The 25,210-nt window shown below is 49.2% G+C and overlaps 1 protein-coding gene across 13 annotated transcripts in view; it reads left to right on the forward strand.

The window, feature by feature from the left end:
• Positions 1 to 25,210, forward strand: part of GRIK4 (glutamate ionotropic receptor kainate type subunit 4) — a 489,633-nt gene that overhangs the window by 111,331 nt on the left and 353,092 nt on the right. For 9 of the 13 annotated variants that reach the window (XR_013523083.1, XM_078339710.1, XM_078339708.1 and 6 more), the window contains one exon: positions 15,882 to 15,935. The exons of the other annotated variants lie outside the window; for them this stretch is intronic. The gene's annotated coding sequence lies outside the window, so the exon portion shown is untranslated. The remainder of the gene's footprint in view (positions 1 to 15,881; positions 15,936 to 25,210) is intronic. 13 annotated transcript variants of the gene reach the window in all.

Below are 25,210 nucleotides of genomic sequence, written 5' to 3' on the forward strand. Positions count from 1 at the left end.
CCCCCCTCTTACTCGGAGAGGCTCGGAGAACAGTTACGTCACTTGCCCACTTTCATGCAGCAACAAAGTAGAAACGCCTTAATTCTAACCCAAAATCAGCCTGACTTCAAAACCTATATCCTCAGCCATTATTTGATCTTCAGGGATGAGTGGCTTAGTGCTGAGAACAAGGACTCATGTACCCTGGTCACAGCTTGTTGCAAACCGCAAGCTCAAAGCACCCGTGAAGTAAGAAAGGAACACGATCATGCCGAGTCTTGGGTGAGGTCAGGAAGGCCGCTTGGGGTGGGTCCGGTGAGTCTGCAGGGTTGGTAGATGATCTTGACAACCATCTCCTTAGTTAAGCCTTTCACACTGTCTGTTTTCTCTAGTCAGCTGAGTGTTTGGAGGCCTGTAAGCCCCCCTGCTAGAGAGGATCAGGGGATCAGGCACTTGGAGCTGTCAGGGAGAAATATCTGAATTACTTGAACAGATAATAACAGGATAGTGTAAGCTTGTTCAGTGCAAGGAAACTCACTGTAACAGAAACCCCCTCCCACATCATCAACGGGCATTGCAGCTAAAGGATTTTCTGTGAGGTGGACACAAAGAAGACTTTTCCAGGGCCCAGGCAGTGGGGCGAGGGAGGGTCTGGGCCGTCAGGACCCAGAAGGAGTGGTGGTCCTGGCATCCTCGGGGGCAGGTGAAAGTCTGTGAGAGTTGAGTTAGTGTGCCTTTGCCTTAGACTGGGAGTTCCAGGATGGAGACTAGTCTTATCTCGGGCATGTGCTAATTATATAAACTTGCCAGTCATCGTTCTTTGGGCTTTATTCTCTTCCTCTCTGAAGTGAAGGCACTTGATTGCATGACTTTAGTCAGTTCTGCCATGCTGCCATTCCTAGAGACTTCTCAGCTGCAGTGGCAGGACAAGGGGTCTTTGTAATAATTAACATGGGTATGGGGTATGGCTTGTGCTTGTCTTTAAGTATGTCTTTTTTAATTATTATTATTTCAAATTTTATTTCCCCCAGGCTGGAGTAAAGTGGTGCGATCTCAGCTCACTGCAAACTCCACCTCCGAGGTTCGAGCCATTCTCCTGCCCTGGCCTCTTGAGTAGCTGAGACTACAGGCCCATACCACCACATTAGGTTAATTTTTGTGTTTTTAATAGAGATGGGGTTTTGCCATGTTGGCCAGGCTGGTCTTGAACTCCTGACCTCAGGTGATCCACCCACCTCAGTGGCCTCCCAGAGTGCTGGGATTACAGGTGTGAGGCACTGCACCTGGCCTTATTGCTATTTTTAACTGTGACAAATGTGGAGCCACCACCAGCACTGGGATGTGGTCCATTTAATCTTCTCAACAACCTCATGGATTCCCCATTTTTCAGATAAAGAAAAGAGGCCTAGAGAGGTTAAGTGACTTGCTCCAGGTCCCACTGACTTTAGGGGTCAGAAGTGAGACACTTGTCTGGGTAGTTTGACTTCAAAGCCATTCCTTTAACCACTGGGCAGATTTTTCTCATTTTCTTGAGCAAGACTCATAGCAAGACATAGTCTTCCAAGCCCAACCCAGATTGTCCACAGATACATGCATATCAAATGGAAATGCTCTTTCCTGCACGCCCTGGTAGTTCTTGTTTTCCTTGCTCTTGGCTTTATGTTTTGTGAGTATCATTATTGTATTAGTTTCCTGTGGCTGCAGTAACAAATGACCAGCAATCGGGTGGCTTAAAATAGCAGATATTTATTCTTTCGCAATTCTGGAGGCCAGAGGTCCAAAATCAAGTTGTCAGCGGGGCCGTGCTCCCTCCAAGGGCTCCAAGGAGAATGGGTTCTGTGCCTCTCCCAGCATCTGGTGGCTTTGGCTGGTCCTTGCTGCAGTCTCTGCCTCTGTGGTCCTGCTGCCCCTTCTCTTCTCTGTCTGCCTGTCATAAGGATACATGTGCACTTAGGGTCCCTGTGATAACCCAGTGTGCTCCTCCTCTCTAGATCCTTTGACTTAATCACTTATTTTGCCATGCAAGGTAACATCCACACTTTCTGGGAGTTAGGTCATGGGGGCTGCCTTTTAACCCACTACAGTTATGGACTTGTGAATTTTTACAGATTCAGTGTATTTCAGTCAGTTCTCCTAACTATTCTTTTTGCATCTCAAATTGTCCTTGAAGCCAGCCCCTGTACTCTTTTTTTTTGAGACAGAGTCTTACTCTGTCACCAGGTGCCAGGCTGGCATGCAGTGGTGTGATTTTGTCTCACTGCAACCTCTGCCCCCTGGGTTCAAGCAATTCTCCTGCCTCAACCTCCCGAGTAGCTGGAACTACAGGTGCGCACCACCATGCCCGGCTAATTTTTTGTGTTTTTTAGTAGAGACGGGGTTTCACCATGTTGGCCTGGATGGTCTCGATCTCTTGACCTCGTGATCCACCTGCCTTGGCTTCCCACAGTGCTGGGATTGCAGGTATGAGCCACCGCGCCCAGCCACCCCTGTACTCTTATAAATTTTATTTTGTTTTTCAGACAGGGTCTTGCTCTGTTGCCCAGGCTGGAGTGTGGTGGTGTGATCATGGCTCACTGCACCTTATCCTCCTGGGCTCAGGTGATCCTCCCCACTCAGTCTCCAAGTAGCTGGGGCTATAGGCATGTGCAACCATACCCAGCTAATTTTTTATCTTTTGTAGAGTATGGGGTCTTGTTATGTTGGCCAGGATGGTCTGGACCTCCTGGACTCAAGTGATCCTTCGCATTGGCCTCCCAAAGTGCTGGGATGACAGGTGCGAGCCACTGCGCCCGGCCCCCTGTAGTCTTTAGGCATGACCTCATCCGTCTGTGAACAAGCCCATGCTCTCTGACACAGGACATCACAGGCTTACTCCTTACTCCCAACCTGGAATTCCCCCAAGTCACCCTGATTTCTTTCAGTAGGAAATGACATTTGTTATTTTCCATTCTCTTCTATTTCATTAAAGAAAAACACTGATTACAATCTACTGAATTGATTTTGTGGACCTACTTATGGATTGTCACCCACAGTTTGAAAATCACTGTCCTGGGCTATTTTGCCCTTCTTTACTTTCATCACAAATTTAGAAACTTCCTTCCCATTAGAAGTGAGGCCCCCTCAAATACAGGATCAAATCTTCAGCCACCACCTTTTCCATGGCTGCAACATGGGGTCTGCACACAGAGGGCCTGCACCCCATTTAGGGACCCTCAGAGCCCCTGCTGCCCTCCGTGGCACCTTGCATCTCTTCTGGGCCCCTCTCCCTTCCTCCTCCACTTTCCCCTTCCTCCTCCTCTTCCCTCTCCCCCTTCCTCCTCCCCTTTCCACCCTGTCCCTCTCCATCACTGCCTGGCCTTCATTTTGCCATTCTAAGAGGCTAATGTGAAAATTGCTCACAGATGGCACAAACAGTGTGGAAAAGAGCCTCTCTCTTCATTAGAGCAACACAAGATAGTGTTTTTAAGTGATTAAATTGTTATAGCAATAATTATGCTGAAATCCAAACATCTCATCAGACTGCTTCAACCTCTTAACAAGGGCTCTTGAGGGCCCCTTGGGATTTGCAGGGACCACCCCAATGGAGAGCCCAAGAGCAACTGTCCAGTCCTTTCTGGACCTTCCCCATGGGGTCCCATGGGGCAGAAATATCTGGGTAGTGTTAGGGCCTCCATTGGCGGTCACTCCCTCTAAGCAGATGTAGAGGTCCCAGCCCCAAGCTAGGCTGTAGCTGAGTTTGTCTTTGGTGGCCATCCCATCCCCGTTGGCCTCCACCTTATCCCATAGCCACTGCGCACTCTGAGTGCCGCAGGTGCTCCCAGAGGGCTGTCCTTCTTGCCCCTCCTTGCTGGCCACCCCTTGTTCTCCTAGCACCCTGGCCGAAGTCAGCTGTCACCAAGGGAAGAAAGGGAGCTAGGTGAAGTCCTCTGCAGGACATGACTGCAGGACAGACACTTCATCTGATGCCCTGCTGCAGAGTCTGGGCATTCTCTGGGGCACCCTGGGAATTGCTCTCAATCTTGTCCTTCATCATTCCCCATTAGTGTAGAGCCCGATTTCTTCCTTCCAGGGCTTGAAACAGCTCCCGCCTCACCTTCTGCCCTCCAGCTTCTCTCCCTGCCTGCTGCTCCAGGAAAGAAAGCACAGAAAGCTAGACACAAATAAAGATACCTTCATGTATCTGGTTATCTTGCGGGGGTGGGGTAGAGATTTAAGAGAGACCTAGAGAAGATGAAATGCACCTGGTATGAAAATTACAGACTAGCAATCACAAGACCTCATTTTAAATAAACATGTGAAAATGAGACTTAAGGTGCAGTGGCTCATACCTGCAATCTGAGCACTTTGGGAGGCCAAAGTGGGTGGATCACTTTAGGCCAGGAATTTGAGACCAGCCTGGCCAAATGGCAGAAATTAGCCCGGCATGGTGGCAGGCACCTGTAGTCCCAACTACTCGGGAGGGTGTCAGGAGAATTGCTTGAACCAGGAAGTGGTGGTTGCAGCGAGTTGAGATCGCGCCACTGCACTCCAGCCAGGGTGACAGAGCGAGACCCCGTCTCAAAAAAAACAGACTTAGGTTTCATATGTCAGTCAAAGGTGTCAGGAAAGAAGGAAAAGAGGGAGGTCAGAGCAAAGGCAGTAGGGAGGGAATGGCAAATGAGCACCTGTCCAGAGAGCGGACACAGACAGAAGGAACAGAAAGCAGGGAGAGCAGAGCCTGGGGAGGCAGAGAGAGTTGGGCCATGATGTGACTTAGCAGTTGGTCACTTACTCACTGGCCCTTCTGAGCTCTGTTTTGATTTAGGGATTCCAAGTGTTGTGGCCTCTTCTCACATCTGAGATGCTGATTAGTCAGCTCTTCCGTGGCTCTTTCTCTGCATCTTTCTGTCTCCTTTCAGTGGGCATAGCTCATCTTTCCAGTGGAGGAAGCATTTTGGCCTGGGTTTCGGTGGGCAGAAGTCACAGCTGGCTTATGTGCTCTTCCCTTCTTACTCCTGGCTCCAAACAGAGTGCCAGGGTGTGGTGGAAACTCCGTGTGTTTGGCAGGAGGGTGGGTGGCTGGCTGGGTGAATCAGAACTTCCAGGTGGAAGCGATGTGTTAGAGGAAGGACTGGTTGGGGTGGAGACAGCAGCAGATGGGGTGTGGTGAGGTGTGAGTCAGTGATGGCCAACCCTGCCCCACCCCAGGCTCTGATGAGCGGAGGCTTCCCAGTCCCTCTTCTATTCAGATTCTGGTTCTAATCAGAAGTAGACACAATATTTGAAGAAATACAGAAGATAAACTTTTATATAAAAAATAAACTTTTATCTTTTATAAAAAAATAAATGATAAACTTCATCTGCTGGGGTAGGATTACATCAAGGAGGATGAAATTAAAGGCTTTTCTTGCAAAGAGATCTCCAGGATAATTCAATGGAAGACTTTAGTTATTTCAGATTCAAAGTGTCCCCCCTGCAACAAAAGATGCTTTAAAAAAGAATTAATTGGCCAGGGGCAGTGGCTCATGCCTGTAATCCCAGCACTTTGGGAGGCCGAGGCAGGTGGATCACGAGGTCAAGAGATCGAGACCATCCTGGTCAACAAGGTGAAACTCCGTCTCTACTAAAAATACAAAAATTAGCTGGGCATGGTGGTGAGCACCTGTAGTCCCAGCTACTTGGGAGGCTGAGGCAGGAGAATTGCCTGAACCCAGAAGGTGGAGGTTGCGGTGAGCTGAGATCGTGCCATTGCACTCCAGTCTGGGTAACAACAGCGAAACTCCATCTCAAAAAAAAAAAGAATTAATTGATTTGGGGAGTCATGTGAAAATATTATGTACATGTATCTCTTTGAGTCCTTAGAGCTGCTATTGGTCTAGAGAGCTGCCAGCAGCCCAGGGAAGGGGGCTTCAATGCCCTGCCCTTTTCCTGTGTGATGGTGACAGATGACCCAAGTCTCTGCCACCAAGGGAATGGAACAAAGGCTGGGAAAGGGAAAATGGGTTTAGATTTGACCTCAGGAAGAACTTGGAACCATTTTACCTGCTTCAGCTGGCTTGGCACACTTTATTGGAAGGAAACCGATGAGCTCCCCTCCCCTTAGTTGAGAGAATGGCATGTCTTATATGAGTGGGGATGTGAGCTCTTCAAGAGGTTGTGTTGTCTTAAAGCTGCACAGGGTAGTTCTAGGACCTGGGATCTTTTGGGCTTACCTCTGGTCCCCTGCCACACCAACATTGCTTCCGGAGTGCACTCAAGTCTCCAGCTCACCTTGATCCGGGCTTTCCCCAGGGAAAAGTAAGCTCCTAGGCATCCCAGGGTTCATTCCATCTGTCCCTCTGCCTGAATTCCCCATTTGGATCCAATCTCAAGGACTCCACAGCTGCTGTGTACTCATCACTCTGGACAGGCAGGGTCTGGAAAACTCTCTTGCTGGACTTCCAGCCCTTTATCCCTTGATCAGGGCTCATCAGGAGGATGGCAGACTCCCATAGCCAGGGCCTTGTAGGGCAAACAGATGAAAGTGTTTGCCTTATGATCTGCCCTGAAGAAACATGGCGTGATGTGATTGACAGGTAGCCAGCTCTAGTGGTAAGCACCGATGGTCAGCACACCGTTCCTTATGTGCCAGCTGACACCACAGAGGCCCAGGGTGCTCCTCCACTGCCCAAGGCCCTGGGTAGAGGCCAGGTGGCAGGCAGGTCTGGCTCTGTTTGTGCTGATCTGGTCTTGAGAGCCTTGGGCTGTGTGTCTGGGGTTGCAAGTTCAGCGTCCTTCTATGTCCTGTCACCAGTGCACTTTATCTACCGTTGGGTCCCCAGGGCTCAGCACAGAGTAGCAATTTCATTAATATTGGCTGATGATAAACATTATGGATCCCAAATTAATCCAGTTCTTCCTTCATTCCTTCATTCACAAGAAATTATAAATCTCCACATTTACTTACAAAACTGATTTTAGAAGGGATCCTGCATTTTCCTGATGTTCCCCAAAGGAGAAGCCACATAGTGTGGTGTGAGGAGAGCACCAGGTTAGGAGTGGAAACCTGGGTTCTGGTCCCAGCCCTGCCTTGCACTGGCACTGTGAATGTGGGCACTTCCCCTCCCTGGAGTCTCTGTGTCTCTTTGCACGCGGCAGGTGGGGTTGTGCCGGTTCCTTCCAGTTCCAACGTTTCCTTTCCCTCCCCTTCCCTGCTCAACCCTGTGCCTTTCAGAGCACACCAGGTTGGGAGGTGGAGTAAGCCTGGCAGCTCCTGAAGACATGGTTTCCTGGGGCCCAGGAGGCAGGCCCTGCTGGGGTGAAACTGTCAGCATGGCTGCGGCCCCCTCCCTAAAAGGCCTAAGGGCAGGGTGAACTTGTGGTTCGGGGCCCCTGGTGCAGCCCTGCTGGACCTCTGGCTCAGTCTTGTCTGGAGTGCCTGAGCCAGACAAGCAGACAGGGGACCCTAAGAGAGGCCCTCATCTGGCTGCACACTCCGCTTTTCCAGCATGAACTTCATTCTTCAAGTCATAACATATTTCCTGAGGAATAAAGGTCAAAACAAACTCCAGAGTGAACTTCTAAACTCATGTCAGGGTGCTGCCAGCCATTTGTTGTGCTCCTAATTCCCCTGAGCCTCAGTCTCCTTATCTGTCAAATGGGCCTGAGAATGCTCACTGTGAAGATGGTGAGAGACAATGTATATGAAGCCCTTCGAAAGGCACAAGGGGCTGTATCAGCATCAGCCTCGGCAGAGAGGAGGCAGCCTGTGCCGGGTGCTGATGCTCCGCTGGTGGCAGAGGGCGCATTCCCAGGAGGGGTGTTATCCAGATGGCTCAAACATGGTGAGAAACTCTGAGGCTCTGCGAGCTGTGAGGTGGAAGAGGCTGAGTGCATTCTGTCCCTGTCACCTGGCCCTTCATCTGACATCTCTGGCCCAGGCCACAGACTGGAGTGCTATTTTTTCCTGTGCTTGGAGGAATCATCGATTTTGTCCCAGAAATACATCTTTAGCCATGGCCCCAGGAGCCCCCAGCCACCTACAGCACTACTCCCTGCCTCTTAGCTGACCTTTCCCTTGGCTGAAACAAGGGATGTGACTCTTGACATGCTTATTTATGTTCCCTGGGCCTCCCTGACCACCAAGCACCCCTCTGGGTAAAAGCACACCTTGGAGATTGTAGATTCCCTGAAGCCAGGAGCTGTGCTCCCGAGGGCCCTCCTGACAACCTGCACCTTGTACAGAGAGGGAGGGCCATGGAAAGGTTGGTGGTCATGCTGACACAAGGGTTAGCAGTGCCTCCCTGGGGTTCTGGCCTGTTTCACTGATGGGTGGAGGAAGAGAAGGGACATCAGCTCTTAGGGGCCTGAGGAAGGCAATTTCTTGGGACCCAGGTGAGTCCAGAGGTCTTGGCCATGGTTTCAGCTGTGGACTTCTCCAGCAGGGGTGAGAAAACTCATGCTCAGTTCTCTGTTTTTTCTTATACCATGAAAAATAAATGTGAAGTAAAGAGGGTTTCAGGGAAAGACCCATCCTTCTTCCTCCCTCCCTCCCTCCCTCCCTCCCTCCCTCCCTCCCTCCCTCCCTCCCTCCCGTCCTCCCTCCCGTCCTCCCTCCCTCCCTCCCTCCCTCCCTCCCTCCCTCCCTCCCGTCCTCCCTCCCTCCCTCCCTCCCTCCCTCCCCCCTCCCTCCCTCCCTCCCTCCCTCCCTCCCTCCCTTCCTTCCTTAAATATTTATTAAGCGAGCCGTACTCACCTTATGCTGTGCTAGGACACTCAGAGTGGAGGACACATCTGCTGCCCTCCTAGGAACTCACAGTCTAGTCAGGTAGATGAAATAACCACCGAGCAAGGCAGCAGCAGGAGACGTGCGGCTGCTGACGGAGGGGCATAGCTATTCAGACCTGGTGTAGCCACGGAGGGCATTGTAGAGGAGGTGGCCCAGAGCTGGGCCTTGGAGGAGGGGAAGAAGTTGGAGAGGTGGGGAAGGTGAAGGGAAGCAAAATTGAGAACAAACCTGGTGTAGGGCAGTGGCTGATGATGGGTGTTTGAATCCTGTCTATACCATGAAATATCCATGCGGCCTTGACAATTCGCCTTCCTTCAGTTTCTTCACTAGAAAAATGAGGACAATAACAGTCTCCACCTCCTAGGGTGGTTTGAGGATTAAATGAAATAAAATGTGAACTACCTAGGGCCAAGGCTGTTCCGAGTACACACACATTCAGAACGCATCAGCTACTGTCATTCCTGCCACTGCTGGTGCAACCGCCTGACTTCTGCCTTCCAGTTGCTGCTGCTCTGTCCTCCTGCCCTCCCTGCCTTGACCCTGCTGAGAAGGCACCTGAAACTCTCTTCTGGGCCACATGTGCACTTGGCCCTGTGCTCAGGCTTTCATCTAATCCCCAAGCAGAGGAAGCCAGAGCTTCTCAAGAGGGTGTGAATTAAACCCAGCTTCCCTCCTGCTCTTTTCCGATTGTCCTGATTGTCCTCCAAGGCAAAAACTTTCCCTGCCAGGCCCGCTGCTGTTTGTATTGACAGCTCCAGCCACCTTTTCCTTCCAGCAGCTCTCCATGCTGGGCGGCTGGGGAGCTGGCCTTTTGCTAGGAGAGGGGGATGTGATGCCCTCAGAGGCATCTGCCCACCCCCTCAGGAACCTGACATTTTGTCTGCACCAGGGCAAGGGCCTCTGTGCTAATTGGGCCTGTCCCAGCTGTCCTAGTGCTAATCCAGTTTCATTGCACCGGCAGTCGGGCTGGCAAAGCTTTGGTGCAGGGTACCCAGCACCAAGATAAAAGGCACATGGCATTTGTGTGTGGGGGAGAAAGGGGTACTGTGGGCACCAGGCAGCAGGTGTCCCTTCCAGCCAGGGTCTGGGAGCTCTTCCGAGCTCCTGCAAGTGAAGTAGCTGGGAGGGTTTCCTCTCTTCCTGCCCAGCCCAGCCTGGCTGCAGGCTACAGAGTCGTCTTCTACCCTGCCCCATGCGGGGGCCCTGAGCCCCTCTTACCTGTCAGCCTCTGGGGCAAGCAGAAAGCCCCATGGCCCAGTGCCAGAGATAAGCCCCTTGGGAGTAGGCAAACCAGGCCTCCCGTGACCTGCTCTTTAACTCAGACAAAAGACTGCCTGACCACTTTGTGGTGTGTTTCTGAAAGCAACTAGAAACGTGCTTGAAGAAGAGCAGTGAATAAGAATGTCTTTGGGCTGCACGTGCTCCTGGCAGCCCACTGGGAAGACGAGGCAGCCCAGGCTCTGCACTGTCAACAGTTCTGCTGATGGTTCTTAGCGGCAGCCATCTCCAGCCTTTCCTGCTCTGCCAGGAAAAAGTGAAATGCGAAGAAAAGCAGGCGCCTGCCTCCTCTTCTAAGGGCGTTGGGCCGAGCTCTGGGTGGCTGGATCCCGTCTCGGGAGCCAGGTAAGGGGGAACTCTCTTGGGAGAGAGCTTCTGTGACAGTTCATACATCCATATTGTTTTGAGCACAAATGAGCAAATGGTTTAAAATTAGCTTAGCCTACTTCAAAAGTCTTTTTTTGGTCCCTTTTGTTTGACACCATTGGGTGCTGATGTCAGACAGCGTGATACGTTGGAAAGTTCGCTAACTGGGATTCTAGGTCCCGCCTGGGTTCTAGAGTGCAGGTTTCTTGAGTCCTTGGGCAAGGCCCCTCTCTTGAGGGATGCTTTTTTCTTCTGTAAAATGAGAAAGTGCACCTGGGCAATCTCTGGGTTTTTGGGGAAGCACTCACTCCATCCGAGCAGAAAAGAGTGTATGTGGACTGCAGAGCGCTGGTAGTCTGGTTCCATCTCTTATTTACAAGCTGGGTCGTGTCTCTCAGCCTCAGTTCTCTCATATGAGAATGGGAGTAATCACAGTGCCCGCCTCTCGGAGACTTTGTGAGAATGAACAGAGGTGCACACATAGCCCTTACCACAGTGTCCGGCTCCTAGACAGCACTCGGTATGGGTCTGCTGTGTTTTGCTTTCATGGTAATTATCACTGTGGTCATTTCATCATCCCTTCTGGCCTGACAGTGTTGCCTCTGCGGCTCACTGGGGATTCCCCAGTGCTTTTCAAGCCTCTGTTACTTGAGGATCATGTCAGAAGGCAGATGCTGACTCTAGGGTCTGGGGTGGGGCCTGAGTTTCTGCATTTCTCATGAGCTCCCTGGGGATATGGATGCTGCTGTCCACGGGCCACACTTTGAGTAGCCAGGATGTGATGTCACTCAAGAATTGATGCCCAGCGTAGGTGGATGTGTCACCCAGGGCCAGACCTCTGAGTCGATGGGGGCCTCTTAGGGTCCAAGGAGAGAGGGACAAGCCTAGTAAACTCAGCAGCTGCCACCTCCTATCCTGCCCTCACCCCCAGGACAGTAGACAGCACAAACATCTCATCAGACAGCAGTGAGAGGGGACAGAGGCCTTTGGGGACAATGAGGTCAGGAGAATCTTCCCAGCTGGTTTCATGAAAGGATTTTAAAGATGATTCTTTCCTTGAACTCCTGATTTTCTCATAATTTAGGGCTGATTTTTTTTTTTTTTGAGATGGAGTTTCACTCTTGTTGCCCAGGCTGGAGTGCAATGGCAAGATCTCGGCTCCACCTCCCAGGTTCAAGCAATTCTTCTGCCTCAGCCTCCTGAGTAGCTGGGACTACAGGCATGCGCCACCATGCCTGGCTAATTCTGTATTTTTTAGGAGAGACGGGGTTTCTCTAAGTCTGTCAGGCTGGTCTTGAACTCCCAACCTCAGGTGATCCGCCCACCTTGGCCTCCCAAAGTGCTGGGATTACAGCATGAACCACTGTGCCTGGTCCAGGGCTGATTGTTATGATTATGAGTATTGAGCTTGTCTCTCCAATTATGCTGAAAATGCTTTGAGGGCAAAGGTCTTGTCTCATATTGCTGTTTACCCCTAGGACACCGCTGGGCTTACAGGAGGCACTGGTTTCCATTTGCCCTGCAGACCCCCAGCCTTGGAGCTTGGATGGGATGGGGATGAGAACACCAACTTGAAGTCAGGTGGTTACAGGTTTGAAGTCCTGCACGATCACACACTGTTGTGCAGCAGTCAGGGGCAAGCTCCGTATCCCCTCCAAGCTTCCTCATCTGGAAATGAATGGAGATGCCCACTGCCATGGGCTGAATGTTTGTGTCCCCCTGGAATTCATGTGTTGAATGCTAGCTCCAGTGTGATGGTATTAGGAGGCGAGCCTTTGGGAGGTCATAGATGTGGAGGCCTCATGATTGGGATGCGTGCCCTTATATAAGAGACCGCAGAAAGCTTGCTCTCTCTTTATACCATGTGAAGCTACAACAGGCTGACTGTCTGAAACCTGGAAGAGAGGCTTCCCCAGAACCTGACCATGTCTCACCTTAATCTCCAGCCTCCAGAACTGTGAGAAATGAATTTCTGTGGTTTATAAACCACCTCGAACTATGACTCCCTCCTCATAGATTTATAAGGCTGAATTGAGATAATGAGCAAAGTTCACAGCTCGGGTGGGGTTCTGCTTCTGTGCTCGGTGTCCCCTTTTCCTCCTTTCTTTTTCGTTCTTGTCCTGTGTTGTCAGGCTGGACCGTGCCCTCTTAGAACCCTGGAGCTGCTTAGAGATCCATGCTCACCCCTGAGGGCTTCACTTGCTTCTCGTTTCCAGGTTAGCTCCAGGTGTGAGAAACAGAAGTCTAACACTTGTCCCTGTGTGTCCCAGCCACCTTCTTCCTGCTCTTGCTGCTGTTTATCTTGCTCAAAACTTTGCTCTTCCGGGAATAGCACTCAGCTCACACCACCCAGCATGTCCTGGGGATGAGTGGAAGGGCACCCCCAGAACTGAGGGTTCCTGAGTCCGAGATCTCCTGCAGCCCCTTGCACTACCGCCAGCATCCCCCAGAGGCCTCTGTGTGCTCAGAGTGGACAAGCCTTTCTCCACCACTGGGGAGACTGGAGTGTGCTTATCTGCTGCACGGGAACAGCCGGCTTGGGGGTATTGACGCTATGACCTTATTACTAGCTCATGTCTTAACCCACCTTGGAATTCACAAATCGTTTCCTTTGGTCCTTACAAATGAGCTGTGAGGCAGGCTGGTTATATCATCACCCTCGTTTAATAGGTGAGGAAACTTAGAAGGCACATGAACGGGTGACAGCACCTTGGTCATCTGACCCTAAGTTCAATGCCCTTTGCCTTGGGTGGCAGCTGCCCACAGGGCCACCAGCACCATGCAGAAGAGTAGAGTCAACCAAGAACATTATATGTTCAGCGACAGTGAGTTCAGAGTCTTCTTGGCCTGGAGCTTCGTTTAAGATGAAGTGCCATCAGCAAGGTAATTATCATTATGGCCATATTTAAAGCACTTAAATTGCCATGTCAGGCTTTCAGAGCCCTGTAAATCAGAGACACAGTGAGTACAGGGCCAGGCCTCATAGGATTCCCAGGCCTTCTCAATGGGGGAGTGGAGAGAGCAGTTTCCTGGGATAAAGAGGACTCCCTGCAGACACTGGCCCCTCTTAATTGCTGCCCAGGCCTTGTTCTGTGCACGTGAGCACGTGTGTGTGATCGCACATACCTGCTTTTGAACGGCTTTGACCTAGACCTTGCTCTCTGTCTGAAGCTAGGCTGCAGCATCTGATATTGGTTCAATTAGGGACCAGAGGAGCTTTTAACTTTTATTGTTTATTGTTTATTAATAAAGATAAATTTGAAGCATCAAAAGTGTACTGAGTTGGCTTTTTTAAGTAAAGAGGGAAATGAAATGGCAGATCCCCTCAGATGAAAGGGGATGGTCTGTGTTAGCATTAGGAAACCCCTGAGCAGGGAGCGGCTAGGAGGGGAAGGGCAAGTTTCTCCATCTCCCTGCTGCTCCTGTGGGGTTTGCTGGGGAGATCCAAGCATAGGCAGAAAGGAAGCCTGGCTGGGCATGGAGAGTTTTTGAGATAAGGGCTCTGCTTGCAGCACTATCTCACAGTGGGATGTGTGAAAGACGATGGCAAACCTCTGAGCTGATGCAGACTGAAGATCTGTGAGCTCGGGGGCGGGGAGGGGCTCCTGGGGAGAGAGAGCATAGTGGTTAGCAGGACAGAACTTGGAGGTGGCCAAACGTAGGTTCAAATCCTGGCGTTTCCAGTTATGAGCTGTGTAATGTTAGAGCAGCGGCTGCACCTTTCCGAACCTCATCTCTAAAACGACGCTCTTTAGACCTGCCTTCCAGTGTGTGTGCAAATTAAGCACAATACTATATGTAAAGTGCTTGGCGTCCTGCCTGACGAGTTGTAAGCCGCCAAATAAATGGCAAGAAGGGGCCTCTGGTGCCCTGTGTTTCCTAACACACTCTTTCTGTCACTCTAGCATCGTTAGAGTGTTAGTTGTTGAACATGACAACTAACATGTACTGAGACCCTACTTGGTGCCAGGGCTATGCCTGAAGTTCTGCAGCAAACAGGAGGTGGAGCTGCCATTCAAACCCAGCTTCCCCCATTCCAAAGCTTCCCCCACCCCACTCTGCCACCATCCTGTGGTGCCACTTCCTAGGTTGAAAGGCCTCCACTTATAATACAGAGTCCCCTCCTCCCCTAAGGGTTCTGAAGCTTCTGCCAGGGCCTTGCCATGCCCTTGCTGGAAAGAGCCCTCCCAGACACCAAAGATTCTTCCAGCCTGCCAGCCTGCCTGCCTGCCTACCCCAGAGACTCTTCAGAGAGACTCTGTTCCTCTAGGGACCCACTCAGAGCTGAGTCTGTCAGACAGGAGACCTGTTGCTTTGTCTGGAAACCCCAGTGATTTGGAGATAGCAGATTTGGGAACTGAAAAGAGACAGAGAACAGAGTCCGGAGACAGTGGGAGGTTCCTTGTGGGAGCTCTCAAGAGACCCTCCTGGGCAGGAAGGGGGGATTCCCTTTGCCAGGGCTTCTCTCCCTTGTCTCTGCCAGTCTCTCTGCCCAGCTCACAGAGTCACCAAGCATGTGACCTGCCTGCCTGCTTGAGCAGGTGGTCAGACTGAGCATCCATCGTCTCCAGGGAAAGCGAGATGCGAATATCCTCCCTGCATTTCAGTTGAGCTTTGCCTTGGCTGCCAGGGAGAAAAGCCTGGGAGAAGATGGACCAGGGAGGCCAGAGGACCTTGAGCAGCCATGGGGCTTGTTTCTTGCCCTCTTTCCCTTTTCAAGGCAGAAGAGATAGGAGGGAAGCTGAGTGTGGCCCAGGATTCCCAGCTGAAGCCTCATGTTATGGTCCCTCATGGCGGATTCCTTCTCTGCCTGCCATGAACTCTTCTCAGAGATCATCTCAGGTTAGGAACCAGGCATCACTGAATCAGCCACGTAATTTGTGAGGTATAGGTCAGAGTCCTGTTTGTTTTGAAAGTTGTAAATTCCCTGGCAAGCCTTGCACTACACCCTGATTCCTGCATGCTGCAGGCACCCAGGGCCTTCCTGCCATGCAGTGAGCTGAGGGGTGTTGGAGAGTGCCCCCAGCCCCACCCCACCCCACCAAGGAGCAGGAGCTCTCCTTGCTCCTGCTCCGGATGCCTGGTGATAGTTGCTATTTTGAGTTAAAGCAATTCTGCCTTATTAAAAAAGAAGTCCCCCAGGGAGGGGTAATACTGTCGAACCACTATCAGTCATGGACAATTTAGTACAAATTAATTAATCGGATGCTTTCCTGTTGCCTGCAGAGTAAGTGGGGGTGTGATGAGTGTTTGGAAACGGCATGAGGTCACCGGGTGATTCAGGAGAGATAGCAAAGGAGTGAGCCAAGGGCGCTCAGGACAAGCATGCCCCGTGGTTGCCAGCTTATCTCGTTTGTCTTCACAATTATTTTAGTAAACATTTTCACAAAATTATATCAATCATACCAAAAATTCACAAATCATAAGTGTATGGCTTTGAATTTTTAGGAAGGGAACACACCCTTATAGCCAGCACCTGGGTTGTGAAACAGTTCCTTGTTGCTCTTTTCAGACCCCCAGCCAGCCACTGTGACCCCCAAGGCATCCACTATCCTGACTTCCACAGGTACGTTTTGCCTTTTTTCAAATTGTGAGCATGGCTTCAATATGTATACCCTTTGTGTCTGGTTTTCCTTTGTTCAACATTTCTGTTGGTGAGATTCACCCGTGTTGTTACAGTGTGTTCATTTTCATTGCTGTGTAGTATTCCATCGTGTGAATATACTACAGTTTATTCTATGGTTGGTGGGCTAGCTTTGGGTGTCTAGCTTTTGACTCTCATGAATAGTGATGCTTTAAATATTCTTGGCCATATCTTTCTTCTTCTTGTATGTCTCCAGTTATGTGCTGTTCTCCTGGGAACCGTCTTCTGAGCCCTGCTCCAGGGGAGCATGGGTGCCCCTCCTTTGCACCCCATGGCACTCTGTTGTAATCCAGGAATGGTGAACAGTGACATTTTCAGCTCCTAGGTGAATGTCTGGCAGTAGCAGATGCTCAAAAGCGTTAGATGAGTGAACAAATGAACAAATCTTGTCACAGTTTTTCCCAGGGCTCCTCTTGATATCTAAGAAAAGCAGTGTGGGGAGGCTTTTGATCCTTGGGGATCAATTCGGATTCTTCCCTAGAAAGAGTGCTACGCTCTGGGCTCTGGACTCCACCTAGGTCCTGATGTCCCTGAGAATGGGCTGGAGGCCATGGCCATTGTCAGAGGTGTCTGGGAGTTTCCCACGGTGTCCCCCAGAGACAAGCTGCTGCAAAACCAACTTCTGCCTGCTTCAGGTCTCGAAGGACCCCGATGGCATGGGCCTCTCCAGATGTAGGCATTTGGTGGCCAGCAGGAAGGAAAAGTCATCAAGAACAGAAGAGAAGATGCAGGAAGAAAGAGAAAAGAAGGGAAGGAGGAGAGAGAGAGAGAGAACCTTGAACACATCTTTTTCCTCTTTTTTCCAGAAGCCAGGTGAGGGGCAGGAAGGAAGTCAGACAGGCAGGGAGCTGGTGTTCTCAAGGGAAGCAGGTGTCCTCATGTTGGGGTGGTATTGTTTTCACCAGCAAGTGACACAGTGGAAGGAACATGAGCCTGTTGAAATCCAATGTCAGGGTGCCCTGGTGGGACACGCTTGTTTTTTTTCCCCGGCACTTGGCAAATCCTTTCGCAGGCAGAGTGAGTGGTTTTCCAGCCTCTCCGGCTGAGCGGTGCTGATTGAACAGGTTATTCTTTATTCATACACCTTTTGCTGAGCCGCATAACAAATGCGCTGTAAATTTCAGTGCGTTGGAGAGCGCTTGGATACATAAAGCAAGACGGCCTCCCCTAGTAAAGTGGAGGCTGCTCAGATTCCACAAACAGCAAGCCATTTGGGGTGCAATTGCTGTTTCCAGAGTAAACATTACTTCTTAGAGAAGATTTATACCCAGAATAATTCTTTTTTGCAGTGATCTGAAGATGAAGCTGGTGTCTCTGCCTAGTTTTTTTTTTCCTACTGGGGTGTGCCAGAGTGCTTAAAGCCCACACTGCAGAGTGCCCCTTCTTTCTCCTGGCCCCTCTGTCTACAGAACCATACCTCTCCCACCCAGAGTTATCTTGTTCCTAGTGTGATGGCATCTAAACCCCCAGCTTATGCATATGTTTATTATTATTATTATTATTATTATTTGAAATGGAGTCTCACTCTGTCGCCCAGGCTGGAGTACAGTAGTGCAATCTTGGCTCACTGCAACCTCCACCTTCTGGATTCAAGCAATTCTTTGCCTCAGCTTCCTGAGTAGCTGGGATTACAGGTGCACGCCATCACGCCCAGCTAATTTTTGTATTTTTAGTAGAGATGGGGTTTCACCATCTTGGCTAGGCTGGTCGTGAACTCCTGACCTCGTGATCCACCCACCTCATCCTCCCAAGTGTTGAGATTACAGGTTTGAGCCACTGTACCTGGCCTATTATTATTATTATTAAGAGGGAGTCTCATTCTGTCTTCCAGGCTGAAGTGCAATCTTAGCTCACTACAACTTCCACTCTCCACTTACCAGGTGCAAGTGATTCTCTTGTCTCAGCCTCCCAAGTAGCTGGTATTACAGGCCCCTGCCACCAGACCCAGCTAATTTTTGCATTTTTAGTAGAGACGGAGTTTCACCATGTTGGCCAGGCTGGTCTCAAAACTCCTGACCTCAGGCGATCCGCCCGCCTTGGCCTCCCAAAGTGCTAGGATTACAGGCGTGAACCACAAAGCCTGGCCATGTTTTATTATTAATTTAACAATTATCTAGCATTTACTATGTGTTAGACACTTTTTTAAGTTCTTTGACAAATACTGACTCACTTAAAACTCTTAAAACTCTACGAAGAGGCAGAGTTACTACCTCTTTGGAGATGCGAATTAGTGTTCCATTTTCCAAATTCGGGAAACCAGGCACAGAGAGGTAACCTGCATGGGCTCACACAGCTAGTTGGAGGTGGAGCTGGAATTTGTCCTCAGTGCCAGCTAAAGTGGCACAATAAGCAAGGGCCTGCCTTTTTCAGGGATCAGAACTATTTTTTCTGTGGCTTAATATCATTTCTATCCAAGATAGCCCTTGAGCTTATGAAAGCATGGGTTAAGCCTGGCATGGTGGCTCATACCTGTAATCCCAGCACTTTGGGAGACTGAGTCAGGTGGATCACTTGAGGTCAGGAGTTCAAGACCAGCCTGGCCAACATGGTGAAACCCCATCTCTACTAAAAATACAAAAAATTAGTTGGGTGTGCTGGTGGGCACCTGTAATCCCAGCGACTTGGGAAGCCGAGGCAGGACAGTCGCTTGAACCCGGGAGGGAGACACTGCATTGAGCTGGGATCGTGCCATTGCACTCCAGTCTGGGCAACAAGAGTGAAACTCTATCTCAAAAAAAAAAAAAAAAAAAAAGCAGGGGTCAGTGTCTGGCCAGTGGTCAAAGCCTATGAAGCACATGCTTGCCCTAAGGTTCAGCTGCATCAGGGGCACTATGGACAGAGGTGGAAAGGTGGACTTGGAGTTCATCCTAGAACCTGGATTTTCCCTGCGCTCTGGATGGGAGAATCCCCGGGGCCTGGTCTTGTGCTCTTTATCTTGCTACACACACAGCACAGGTGCTCTTGGCATCTTGGGCTCACCATCCCCTTCCTCCTACCTTTTCCTTCCTCTGATCTCCTGGGGAGGTCATTCCCTGCCCTCAGTCTGTTGTCTCTGTCTCAGTAAGTGGCTCCACCCTTCAGACAGGTGCTTAGTCTGGAAGCCTGGAAGGCATCCTTGCTTTTCATTTCTCCACCACCCACATCTGATCCCCAGGTCCTGTCAATTCTACCGCCTAAAAAGCTGACATATGCCAATGTCACTTCCTCCACCACTTCAACTTTCCTCACGTCGCCCTTATCTCTCTCCAGGACCTCTTCATTGCCCACCCAATGGATGTCCCAGACTCCAGACTTAACCCCTCTAAAACTCTTTTCAAATTGTAGTCAGAGTGATCTTTCCATAAGAAATTCTGATTATGTCACCCTTTATTTAAAACTCTCAATGGCTCTGTGGTAGCCCTAGAACACAATCCAGACTGCTTAGCATGGCTGCTGTGGCGCCATCTGTGACGCGGATGCTATTCCCCCAGGGCAGCATCCCTCTCTGCCTTTGGATCAGGAAAGATCCCTGTCTCCTCTCCCCTCCGGATATGGTCTCATCCTCCTCCCATCCCTCTGCTTCCCTTTTGTTGTGAGACAGGATTCTTGGACCTCATGCAAGAAAGAATTTGGGTTAAGTCCATAGAGTAGCGTGAAAGCAAGTTTATTAAGAAAGTAAAGGAATAACAGTTGTTACCAGGAATTTGCTTTGTTTACTGCTAGGATATTAGTAATCCTAAATCTCAGAATCACAATAGTGATAACAGGGGTCATTTTTTTTCTAACTTACTCTATGTTCAGGTGTGGAATCTCTGTCTCCCAAGGGGAAATGTGACTTCACTTTGGTGCCAGTGGACAGAAAATTCTACCTGTGCTTCAGTGGAGAAGTTTGGAATGTACTTAATAGCTGGTTTTTACACCTTCATTTCGAGGTGGAAAGAAATTGATCATGAATCTCTAATAAATTTAAACCTCTTAAACCAGTAGATACTTAATACTTTTTGATTTGATTAATGCCCATTTTAATTTCATGGGTTCTATTAATTAAAAAAAAATAGGCCCCCAATCCATCGCCATCAAATTGCCCTTGGACTTTTCCGAGGTATAATATGGGGTTTTATGCACAATTCCAAGCTACCATGTAACTTTTTTTTTCAAACCATAATGAGGAGGGGGAACTGTTCCCTACCTTCTTTACATGTTGTGCAATGTTGTGAGCCAGAAATGCCAAACTTCTTTTTGAGATGGAGTCTGGCTCTATGTCACCCACGCTGAAGTGCAGTGGTGCGATTTCGGCTCACTGTGACCTCCATCTCCTTGGTTCAAGCAATTCCCCTGCCTCAGCCTCTCGAGTAGCTGGGATTACAGGTACATGCCACCACGCCTGGCTAATTTTTTTGTATTTTTAGTAGAGACGGGGTTTCACCATGTTGGCCAGACTGGTCTCGAACTCCTGACTTCAGGCTATCCACTCACCTCGGCCTCCCAAAGTCTTGGGATTACAGGCATGAGCCACCATTCCCAGCCCAGAAGTGCCAAACCTTTTTAAAGACAGTGCAACTTGGAGTCCTTGGCTTGACTCTAGAGGCTTTGAATTTCGTGGCATATCAATTTTGCCATAGCTGCAGGAGAGCTGTTCTATGTGAAACAGCTCAGAGTTGCAAATATCACATGTGAATGATATGGTAATTTTAAGAAATGTCTGTACTGTATTTGAAGACTGTTTGCTATAAATCTGAAATTTGAATCTATGTATTACAATTTGATATGTTAAAAAGTTCTGAATTAATAAAAAATTTTTGTGTTATAATATTATAATCTCAGTTCAAAAGTTAACTGAAAATATAAAACCCAAATGAATTCTATACAGTAAATTGACTCTAAAGGTTTAAAAAAAAAAGTAAAGAAATAAAGAATGGCTACTCTATAGGCAGAGCAGCCCACACGACTGAGTATATTTATAGTTGTTTCTTGATTATGTTAAGCAAGGGGTGAGTTATTCATGAGTTTTCTGGGAAAGGGGTGGGCAGTTCCCAGAACCGAGGGTTCCTTCTCTTTTTAGACCGTGTAGGGTAACTTCCTGACGTTGCCAGGGCATTTGTAAACTGTTATGGTGCTGATGGGAGTGTCTTTTAATATGCTAATGCATTATAATAGGTGCATAATGAGCATTGAGGATGACCAGAGGTCACTTTTGTTGCCATCTTCGTTCTGGTGGGTTTTGACCAGCCTACTTACCGCATCCTGTTTCGTCAGCAAGGTCTTTGTGACCTGTATCTTGTGCTGACCTCCTATCTCATCCTGTCACTTAACTGCCTGACCTCCTGGGAATGCAGCCCCATAGGTCTCGGCCTCATTTTATCCAGCTGCTATCCAAGATGGAGTTGCTCTGGTTTGAACACTTCTGACACTTTGGCTGATTCCAACATTGTTTGGGTCTCAAGTGTTCTTTCTTCTGAGGAGTCTTCTCTGACCACCCCCGCTTCCCAAACCTGGCTTGGGTGCCTTGTCCTGGTGTTCCCATGGCAACCAGGAAATACATCCTCTGTGATCACACCATCCACTTTGTATTGGGATTTGATGGCTACCTGTGTGTTTTTCCCAACACACATTGTCTGTCTTGCACACAGCTATGTCCCCAGTACAGAGTACTGTGCTGAGTTATAGAAAGTCGTTTTTAAAAAAGTTGTTAGCCAGTTGTGGTGGTAGTGTGTGTGTGGCCCTAGCTACTCAAGAGGCCCAGGTGGGAGGATGGCTTGAGCCCAGGAGGTCAAGGCTGCAGTGAGCCGTGATCATGCCACTGCGCTCCAGCCTGGGCAAGATGGAGTGAGACCTCCATCTATAAGGGAAAAAAAACAAAACAAAACGGGCCACTGAGCCGGTACTATCACAAAAAGGACATTGACGGAGCAGTCTGGAGATGGGGATGTTAGAACCTATGCTGGGACAAACACCTTGCTTAAGTCATTTTCTCTCTCTGGGCCTCTTTTTCTTTAAATCCGTGAAGTAAGGAATCTATGCTAGGTGGTCCCCAAGCTCCCTTCCAGTTCTGAGGTCCTAGAACCAAGGCTTCACTGTTCTCATTTCTCTTGACTTTCCAAGCTGTGAGGCCCCACCTTCTCCCTCTCCGTGGTGCTCCTGTCCCTTCAGGATGGGCTGGGAAGCAGAGCCTGGCATCCTGCCTGCAGCGGGGCTCAGCTGTGGCCAGCAGTGGCCTTGGGTTCTCCTTGCGTCCAGGATGGGAACTCCTTGAAATTCTCTGTTGTCCTCCTCACCTCATCTTGTTTGCTGTCAGAATGTTGCAAATAGGAAGCTTCTCATGCTAGCTCTGCCTCTGAATTATTATAATAATCAATAGGGAGGCATTAAATCTATGTGCTCCTGAGGCTGTACTTCCCCCAGTAGAAACAGGAGATGCCTAGCGCCCATGGCAAATATACCCAGCCTCCACCTGCACCGGGAGCGTTTAATCTTAACACCATCACTGCTCAAATGTTTCCCATATTCATTCAACACATTTACTGAGCACCTACTCTATATGGCAGGCATCGTTCTAGGTGTTCGGAACCTGTAAAGAACAAGCAAACACGATCCCTGCTCTTTAGGAGCTTGCAACTCGTTAGCAAGAGTACAGAGGGGAAAGGCATATAAATAAGAAATATAATAAGCAAATTACATAATAAACTACAAGGGGGCCGGGCGCGGTGGTTCACACCTGTAATCCCAGCACTTTGGAAGGCCGAGGCGGGCGAATCACGAGGTCAGGAGTTCGAGACCAGTCTGGCTAACATAGTGAAACCACATTTCTACTAAAAATACAAAAAATTAGCTGGGTATGGTGGCGCATGCCTGTAATCCCAGCTCTTGGGAGTCTGAGGCAGGAGAATTACTTAAACCCAGGAGGCAGATCACAGTGAGCAGGTTTCAGTGAGCTGAGATCGCACCATTGCACTCCAGCATGGGCGACCGTGCGAGACTCCATCTCAAAAACAAAAAAAATAAAAAGGCTGCAAGGGAATAAGTGCTATGGAAAAAAGAAAAAATGAAACAGGGAAGGGAGTATGAAAGCCCCCTGAAGGTTAGAGATTTGAGTCAAGGCCCGGAAGAGGGTTAGGGAGTGTGTCAGCCCTTTGGAGGAACGTGTTCTAGGTCCAGGGCAGAGCTTGAGCACAGGCCCCAAGGTGGGAATGTTCAGACTGTGCCTGAGGCACCATGGGACCCAGAGTTGCCTGTGGACTCTGTACATCAGGGTATCTGTCAGAGCACAATGCCTGGAGCATAGTAGCCAACCACCGATACTGGAGGTTAGTTAGCATACAGCCTGCTGGACCTGCAGCTGATTGGCCTGCGACTTGTCTGAACAGTGCCACTTTTTAAATCTAGTCTGGGCCTGTGGGAGGAGCTGGCAGGACCGAGTTTGACAATATTGTTTGCAACCTGGCTCATCACTCATTAGCTTCGTGATCCTTGGCAAATTACTTAACCTCTCTGAGTTTCTGGCTCTTCATCTTTGAATGAGGGCTTTGACCCGTGCCTTAGAGGGTTTTTGTGGGATTTGATGAAGTGACCGTGTGGAAGCAGCTAACTCAATGCAGGGTGCAGCCGGGGTGCCTAATAATGTTTGTTCCAGTGGATCCCTTACCCTGGTCTTTGGACAAGGAATTTATTTTCTTTGAGCTTTAGTTTCCTCTCTCCCAGAAAATAGAGCATAATAGTCCCTGAACTGCCTACTGCTTAGGTTTTAATAATTATGAAGTCTAACAATGCAGATGATAGTACTTTATATATAGATGACAAGTTTCCAGGGGAGAGGGACTGTGCGTGTGTGTGTGTGTGTGTGTGTGTATGTGTGTCCAGTTCTGTAGGACAGTGTTTTTTTTTTTTTTTATTTCATAAATGCTTCAAGGACAACGATACTGTATTTTTTTTTTACAAGATCTTATGCCTCACACACATTAAGTGCTCAGTAAATCCTTGTTGAATGAATGAAAGAACAGTGAGGAAAATGCTCTTTGCTAGATTAAATGTGTGGATCAGAATCAGCAGAGCTGTTTGCTTCCAGGCAGTGGGAATGTGGTACCGTTGTGAATTATATTTATTGAGAACTTAACTATGTGCCAGCCACTGTATTAAGTACTTTGCATGCATTTCTCATTTGAAACTGCAAATAGCCCCGTGAGGTAGGTACTATTATTATTCCTGTTTTACAGACAAGGCAGCTGAGGCTCAGGGTAATGTCTTGGTCACAGTTAGTAAGTGAGGGAGCTGGGACTGGAACCCACCCTTCCAGAAGGAATACCTATGCCAGCTGCTCTAGCTGCTGCCTGGAATATTGCTGCCCCTTTCCATGGCCTGATGTCTCAGGAGGAGGACGGCTGTTCTTGTAGCCAGGCCAGGAGGAAAGTCCAAGGCTGTGAAGTCACTGCTTAGGTCATCAGTGAACCTTCCAGTCGAAGGGGAGAAGGTTGCCCTTCCTTGCCTGCAGTAAGACAGTGTGGCCGATCAAAGACAAGGATTGTTTTCTGCCCTGTACTTGAATTTGTCTTTTTCATTTTGATCTTAGAGCACGTTAAGAGCTTGGTGGAGATATGAGAGCTTTCGGCCTCATGCTTCCTTCTTAGGTGCTTAAAACCTGAGAATACATGTATGTATGTATATGTACATGTATCAATGATGTACATGTGTATGTACATATGTATGTATGATATGCCTTGTATATGTGTATGTCTGTGTGGATGTGTGATATGTGTATGTATATATGGTATGCAGTGTGTATGTGCATGTGTATGTATGGGGTGTGTGTGTGTGTGTGTGTGTGTGTGTCTGTCCTTCAACACTAGTGTGAGGATCTGTTTCTTTGCAAAGCCCTCTCTCTGACCGTGCCCTGGCAGTGCTGAGAGCTCTTAGCCCGGGCCTTGTTCCTTGACTGTGTGATCATGTTTCCCAGCCTGTGCTGGGTGACTGATGTCTGTGCCTGTCTCCCCTAACAGTGGGCCCCTGGAAAGAATGTCTCTGGCATACTAGTTTTCCTTTCTCATGCAATGGCATGTGGAATCCATGTTGAGTGTGTAGATGAACAAATGAATGAACAAATGGGTGGCCTCCATGCCTCCACTGCCTCCACTGGCCTTGGTGAGTCAAGGAGGCTGCCTTCCTATGGTGTGAACCACCCCAGATGGGACTTTGATTCCAGACGTCCGTGGCATCCACGCTGACAA

Source organism: Callithrix jacchus, chromosome 10 (assembly GCF_049354715.1).
Source record: "Callithrix jacchus isolate 240 chromosome 10, calJac240_pri, whole genome shotgun sequence".
In the NCBI taxonomy this organism is placed as follows: Eukaryota; Metazoa; Chordata; class Mammalia; order Primates; family Cebidae; genus Callithrix; species Callithrix jacchus.